We start from the raw sequence: 7763 nt of genomic DNA, 5'->3' as shown, positions 1-7763 counted from the left end.
TGAAAGAATTTACCAGCACCAGACCAGATCTCCAAGAAGTTCTCAAGGGAGTGCTATGTCAGGAAAATTAAATATAGACACACAGAAATAAGAGTTCAAAAACTAAGAAAATTGGCCAACTTAATCGTAGGGACAAGTCTGGAGTTGAATATGATATCCCAGAATTCAGCTGGGAAGATGGAACCACAATAGAAGACAGATTAAGTACATGAGACTGAAATAGCATTATGTGACTTTTGACTAAAATATTGCTACTTTTCTTCTAGGCTTTGTTGTCTGGGTTTTAAGAGTTTTTGTCCTGTCTTGAGCTGTCAGTAGGTTCATGTACCTACTATTTGAACAGAATACTAACCTGTTTCTAGGCTTTAAGCTTTAAGCAAATTTCCTTACCAATTCAAAACTGCTTTTCTTGAAATTACCAGCTGAACTTGCTCCTGAAAGTAGTTAGATTATTTAAGAAACTGTGTGATCAATAAAATGTGGAGGTAAAAGGAATGGCAGACAACTGTAGACACCAGAGATAGTGTGAGAAGTGGGTGGAAAAGTGTAGAGGGTCAGACATAGGGGTAAATATATAGATATGTGAAACTAGAAATGGAAAATTATTGATGATAACATACATGATTAAGCCACTATGCAGTATATTCTGGATGGGAAACTACATTTTGTATGCTGTGACGATGATTAGGGGATGAATGTAAATTAATTAATTAAAAAAATATTTCAGAAGAAAAAAAGAAATGTCAGAAATAAATATCTGTTGTTGGGACCAGCAGTTAGCATGATGGCAATGTCGCTGGACTCCCACGTAGTTGACCAGGGTTTGCGTCCCGGACCTGGTGGCTTAAAACTCATGCTGGGTGCGTATGCGTGCGTGCCCAAGATCCCAAGAGGAGAATGGAGGAGAAGAGATTGCGGCATGGCCTTCCCCCTGGAGGGTGATTTCTCGCTTTCTGTCCCTCTGTCTCTCTCTGTCTGTCTGGCGAGTGCACACGCCCTATAGCAAAAACCTCTCAAAAAAAAAAAAAAGGAAAGAAAGAAATATCTGTTGATGATAAAAAAAAAAAAAAGCACGACAGCCTATGGAGTAGTGTTTGGGGTGGCTGACCACACAATTTAAGTCCTGGACCTGGTGGCTTAAGAAATATACCTGGTGCATGTGTACATGTGCTCCAAATCCTGAAAGGAGGAAGAGAGATGGAGGAGATGGATTCCCAATGAGGGATGCTTTCTTACTTTCCATCTCTCTTTCTCTGTCTCTCTTTGGCACACACATGTGCCCTCTGACAAAATTTCTTTTAAAAATGACAGTTTTGTTTCTTTTTTCCCCCCTACAGACAGGATCTTGCCATGTTACCTAGACTGGACTTGCACTCTTCTTGCCTCAGACATGTGAGTAGGATCACAAACACATGCTACTGTGCCCAGCAACATTGGAATTTTGATAGGCACTGCACTGAATCTGTAGATTGCTTCGGGTAGTATTTTTATTGCCAAACAATATTGTGTGGGTATACAACATTTTGTTTATGTACTTTAGTTGATGAATATTTTTATTATTTTCACTTTTCTTGACTATTATGGATAATGATGCTATGAATATGTGTATATAAGTGTGTGCATAGACATATTTTCATGTTCATTTTGTATATGAGTATACACGTGTTTCATATTTATTTTGAAATAATTTCAAAGTCAGGAATGTGGCAAAATTTTTATATCCCCTTCACTCATATTCCCAATTTTTAATTTTATGTCAGAGGGTTTGTGCATGCATGTGCACATGAGCACACACACAAGTGAGAAAACCCCCAACAGGGCTTGATTACACCACATTCCCTTTCCTCCACTTCTCCATCCTGTCAGAAATTTGGGCACACAACACATGCATATGCAGTATGTTTTTCAGGCCTCTGGGACTGGGACTCAAACACTGGTCAGCCTTGTGGGATCTGACTCCGTTTGCACAGTGCTTAACCATTACACTACAATGCTAGGTGTCCCCCCACCCCCCAGTTTTTAATATTTTACTGCATCTGCTTTCGGTTTCTATGTAGCTATTTGACTTTGCTGTTGTTACCTTAAGTCTTTTTGTGAACAAACTGAGAGAAAGCTGCACTTCCAATGCCCCACACCCCTAGATAACCAGTGTGTACATCTGCTTAACAAAGACACTCTCCTTCATAATCACACGGCTTTTCATATCAAGAAATCAACATTGATACAACACAGATCCCATTAACATCTCAGTCAACAACATCCCAGTTGTTTCTAAATCCTACCCAGGACTTACACTGAATTTATTGTCATATATTTTCAACATCTTCCAATCTGGAAAAGTTCCTGGATCTTCCCTTGTCTTTCAAGGTAATTTTAAAGAAAATAAGCATTTCATTCTGTAGAATGATCCCCAACTGACTTCATCCAGTGTGTGCCACAGGTAGACTCAGACATCCTTTTTTTTCAGCCATACATTTTGACAGGAAGCCTGCAGCAATGTGGCCAGGCTCTTTTCAGCCCCTCTCATCAGAAGGCACACAGTGTAAACCTTGGCACCACTATGTTGAGAACTTTGCTTATCTGGTCAAGTGATTTTCCTTTACCATGAAAATCACCATTTTCCCCTTGTACTTGATAAATATTTTTTTAAATATTCTCAGATCATGCCAATATCCTCCCCTCATCAAACTCATCCACCTACCTTAACTTCTGTTAATGACCAAATCACTCATCATAATGATGGTCAAATAGTGATTTGTTACTTCATTTCTCTTCTGCATTTACTAATTAGCATTCCAATGTGAGAAGAGTTTTTCTTCCTCCCATTTTATTTATTTGTTCATTTACTTATTTATCTAAGTATGGATTTATGGATTCTTATTTCATTCAATGGATTGTGATGTATTATGATGATTATTTATTTTCATGCTCAGATTTTCCCTGATTTGGCCAGTGGGAGCCTCTTCATAATGATTTCTTGGTTCTGTGGCATATCCCTGTTATTCTATGTGTATCTCCTTACTTTACAGTACAACTACATGTTCTAGGCTCACCTTGTATTTTCCCTGCCTCAGCTCTGGAATCAGTCAGATATTTAAGGACCCCAGTTCCTTTTGGTGGAGAATAATATTTAGAAGTCAAGATCTGGGCTCTCCATGTGTCCACTGCTACTGAGATGTCATCGTTTCTAGGTCTTATCTCACGTACACACACACACACACACATCTATAAATATCTATCTTTAAATGTGTTTTAAAATCATTATTTTGGGCCATCATTATTTATGGCTTACTGGTTGGGGCACTGGACTCTCACATGGCTGACCATGGTCTGAGTCCCAGACCTGGCAGTTTGCGTTCTTACTCTTTCTCTCTCGTCAAATTAATAAAAATAATAAGTAAAAATAAATTAAATAATACTTTTAAAAATCATTATTTCGAATTGATATAGTTGATTTCAACCCAGTACCTCTGGACATTTGCATGCCTTTTCTTACTCCATACACACACACACACTTATTTTATTTATTCATTTATTTCATGAGAGAGAAATGGAGGAGGTACAGAGAGATAAGCACCTCAAACAGGGTCCTCACACTGCAATCCACCTCTGGCCTCAGCCAGCCTGGATCAGGGGCACATGCATGCATGCACAACAAACACAGAGAAGCTCAGCATGTTAACCAGACACCTCCCACATGAGTGCAGCCTTGCAGAGAGCTGTGTTACTGCTGTGCCACCTTCTGGCCTCTCTACTCTGTATTTTTAAGTTATTTCTGACAATGAGAAATCAGGCTTGTGTATGGGGTGTGTGCGTGTGTGTGTGCATGCGCGTGTGTGTGTACACACAAAAATACATGTGTAAACTTTAATATGTTAATTTATTTGCTTGATTCTCCCTGCATGTAAACATCTCCCAACCACGCTTGCAGCCTCCTTAACCCACTACCTCTGCAGCCCCCTCCTCACTGTCATCTATTTGGTCACCATCAAAATGTCATCAATTTGACACATACTAATCAGTAGATGCTGGTTCTCCCCCACACTGAATGATACGCATTGTGCCATTCCAACCAACATTCGAAGGACCCCAGACGGAACTCAGCAAACCATCTATTGGTTCATCAGAAAAGTCATGCGTATTTTTCTTTTTTTTTTCTTTGCAAAAATGCATCGTGAATTTTCCAACGACCCAATATAATTTGTAAGGAAAAGTAAAGATCTATGAATAATTATGGCAGTTTTTTTTTTAAAAAGAGCAAAAAAAGTAAGTTAGACACAGAGATGTGCATTCCAGAACCTCCTTCCAGGAGGAACTTGCCACCGGATCAGCACACAGCTCCAACTGCGGCTCCTTCAGCGCCAGCCTTGTTTGATGAGAATTGTCTCTTGCAGGTCACACCCTTCCTGAGCTGTCAGGATATTGTAACTGAGGGCAGGCAGGCTGTTTCAGTCTGATGCAAGACATGGTGGTAGTTAGCACTTCTTCCAAAGTGCCTTAGGGTTGGCTGAGGGTTTGCTGATCTGCATCTTAAACTCGCACTCCCTCACATTTGCAGGCTCTGCGTTTGCAAAACTACTCCATTTTATTGTATATAAGGAACTCAAGCATCCTCAAATGTTGGTATCTTCAGGGGGTCCTAGAACCCATCTCCCATGGTTACAGAAAAATGACTATTCTGCCCAATCCTGCTTCCTTTCTTTCCCCTTCACAGGTGCCGATCCCTAAGAAAACTTTTGTATATTGTGATGGTTAATTTTGTGTCAACTTGACTGGTCCATGGGATGCTCAGATAGCTGGTTAAACATTATGTCAAGGAGTGTCTGTGAGGGTGTCCCTAGAAATGGTTAGCATTTGAATTGGTGAACTGAGTAAAGCAAAAGGATCTCCCAATATCAGTAGGCGTTATGCAACCCATCGAGGGCCTGAATAGAACAAAAAATATGAAGGTAGATTGAACGTCCTATCTGCCTGAGCTGGAGCTGGAAAATTGATCTTTTCCTGCCTTGATGTTCTTAGTCCTAAGGTCTTCAGACTGGACTAGAATCTATACCATCTGCTCTTTGGCTCTCAGGCTTTCAAACCATACCACAGGCTTCTTCTGGGTCTCTAACTTGCAGAGGGCAGATTATGGGACTTTTCAGTCTCTATAATCACACAAGCAAATTCCTTATTCTAAGTCTCATTCTTGGGACCAGCAGATGGTATCATGGTTATGTTGTTGGACTCTCACATAGTCGATCGTACTTCAAGTCCCGGACCCGACAGCTTAAAAGTCATGCCAGGTGCATGTGCATGTATGCTCAAAATTCTGAGAGAAGAATGGAGGAGAAGGGATTGTGGTATGGCCATCACCCAGGGGGTGATTTCTCTCTTTCTGTCTTCCAGTTTCTCCAGCAAGCACACGTGTCCTATAGCAAAAATCTCTCTCAAAAAATCAAAAACAAACAAAAGACCAGCAGTTAGTGCAATGGCTATGTCGCTGGACTCCCACGTAGTCGACCACAGTTCACATCCCGGACCCGGTGGCTTAAAACTCACGCTGGGCGTGTGTGCGTGCGTGCCCAAGATCCCGAGAGGAGAATGGAGGAGAAGGGATTGCGGCGTGGCCACCCCCCCGGGGGGTGATTTCTCGCTTTCTATCTCTCTGTGTCTGTCTGGTGAGCGCACGCGCCCTATAGCAAAAACCTCTCAAAAACAAACAAACAAACAAACAAATAAATCTAATTCTAGATATATGTATGTGTCCTCTTGGTTCAATTTCTCTAGAGGATCTCACTAATATGCATCCCAAAGTCCATCTCAGCTTCTGCTCCTGGAGAATCTGATGTGACAAGGATGAATTTACTATAGATCATGATAGAAAGACTGTAATAATGTTACCATGGCACTAGCATAGGAAAAAGGACATCATGGAGAATAATATCTTTGCGACCCTAGTGGAAGACCAACTTTACAAAAAAGATCCCTATAAAAACATAAATTCTATATTTAAGAAAGGATTTTATTACATCAAAGTTAATAGTCTACAAAGGGTACCATAGATCCAATTTAATGAATGTTTGATAGATTGGCAGAAAATATGTACAACATTCTAGACCAGCACAAGGGTCATCCTCATAGCCTGGTAGCTAAGGAATCCAGATCCCATGTGGCTGACCGTAGTTTGATCCTAGCCCTCCTGGCTTGAAAATATGCTGGGCACATGTGCATGTGTGCCCCAAATTCCAACAGGATGGAGAAATGGAGAAGGGATTGTGGCATCATCACTCCCTATTGGGGGGGCATTTTCACTCTCTTTCTCTCTCTCTGGAGAGCACACATGCTTTCTGGGTGGGGAGAATTGTCTAGGAATTAATATATAAATATACAGGAAATAATTTCAAATTTAAAGAATATGGGGGAGGGACACCAGAAGATAGCATAGTGGTTACATTGTTGTACTCCCATGTAGTCAACCTGTATTTTGAGTCCTGGCCGTGGTGACTTGAAAATCATGTCAAGGGGACTTTTTTTGGGGGGGCAAACATGGCTATGGCTAGTGACTTCTACTTACACTGCTACGCAGGGTTCAAGGGCAGTACACAAGTTTCAGTAGTTCGAGTTTCGGGCGGTTGGAAAGCTTAGATATGCCAACTCAGCAATTTCAGAAATGACGTCATGATCAGAAAAGAGGCTTATGTACACAAGAGTGTAATAGAAGAACTGAAGAGAACTATTGATGACAATGAAATTACAAAAGAAGATGATGCTTCGTGGCCTCCCCCTGACAGGGCTGGCCAACAGGAGCTTGAAACTGTAATTAGAGAGGAACACATTTCTTTTACCACATCAAAAATTGGTTCTCTTACTGATGTAGATCAGTCAAAGTATCCTGAAGCCCTTCAAGTGTTTTACTACTTGGTACAGGACCTGAAATGCTTAGTTTTCAGTCTCATTGGATTACACTTCAAGATTAAACCAGCTTAAAGTGTATGGTTTTGAAACTTTGTATATTTAATTAAAGATCGGGTAAGGGAGGGTTTATTTGTCATTTACAATTTTGGAATTTGTATGAATGTGAAGCAAACAAAAATTATTTATGTATGTAAACTGAAAATAAAGAAATACATGAACAGGCTTACTGTTTATGCTCACTTGGGTCCAAGTGGGGTGGGCAGTCCCCACAAACATAACATTTTGTAACTAAAACCCTTTTGTTGGAATTTTACTTCAATAAAACATACTAAAGCCTGGAAAAAATAAAAAAGAAAAGAAAAGAAAATCATGTCAGGTGAGTGTGTGTGCATGCCCAAGATCCTGGGAGGAGAATGGGATTGTGACATGGCTGTCCCCCCTGGGGGGGTGATTTCTCACTTTCCCTCTCACTGTCTCTGTCTTTCTCTTTGGCAAACACATGCGTCCTACAGCAAAAACCTTTAAACAAATAAAAAGAATTTAATCACATTTAATTCAATGGGATACTATATACACAGCTGCTAAAAAGAATAAAAGCAGTCTATACCTCCATGTGGAATATGAAGTATAATACATTTTTAAATGACAAAAGGAACCTGCAAAATTACATGTGTAGTAAAAAAAGATTGAATCAATAATTCTTGTTTTTAAATTTTTCTATAGGGTGCATGTGCTCCCTGGAGATGGGAGGTGGGGAGGTGGCATTTGGGAAAGCACATCCTCCTCCCCCCCCCAGAGAAAATGGCTACACTGAAATCCTTTCTTCACTCTCCTCTGTGACTTTGGGGACACACACACATGGGCCG

The 7763-nt window shown here is 40.5% G+C and overlaps 1 long non-coding RNA gene and 1 pseudogene across 1 annotated transcript in view; both read left to right on the top strand.

Moving 5' to 3' along the window:
* LOC102482569 (uncharacterized) overlaps nt 1-5424 on the top strand; it is a 7102-nt gene extending 1678 nt beyond the window's left edge. Inside the window, exons 2-3 of the long non-coding RNA XR_001371038.1 lie at nt 1338-1392; nt 5389-5424. This is a non-coding gene — a long non-coding RNA (uncharacterized LOC102482569). The remainder of the gene's footprint in view (nt 1-1337; nt 1393-5388) is intronic.
* Nucleotides 5425-6485: 1061 nt separating this feature from the next.
* LOC102482151 (protein mago nashi homolog pseudogene) lies at nt 6486-7229 on the top strand (annotated as a pseudogene).
* The last annotated feature ends 534 nt before the right edge of the window (nt 7230-7763 follow it).

Source organism: Tupaia chinensis, unplaced genomic scaffold (genome assembly GCF_000334495.1).
Source record: "Tupaia chinensis unplaced genomic scaffold, TupChi_1.0 Scaffold000539_1, whole genome shotgun sequence".
Lineage (NCBI taxonomy): Eukaryota > Metazoa > Chordata > Mammalia > Scandentia > Tupaiidae > Tupaia > Tupaia belangeri.
This window is presented reverse-complemented; position numbering and strand designations above follow the sequence as displayed.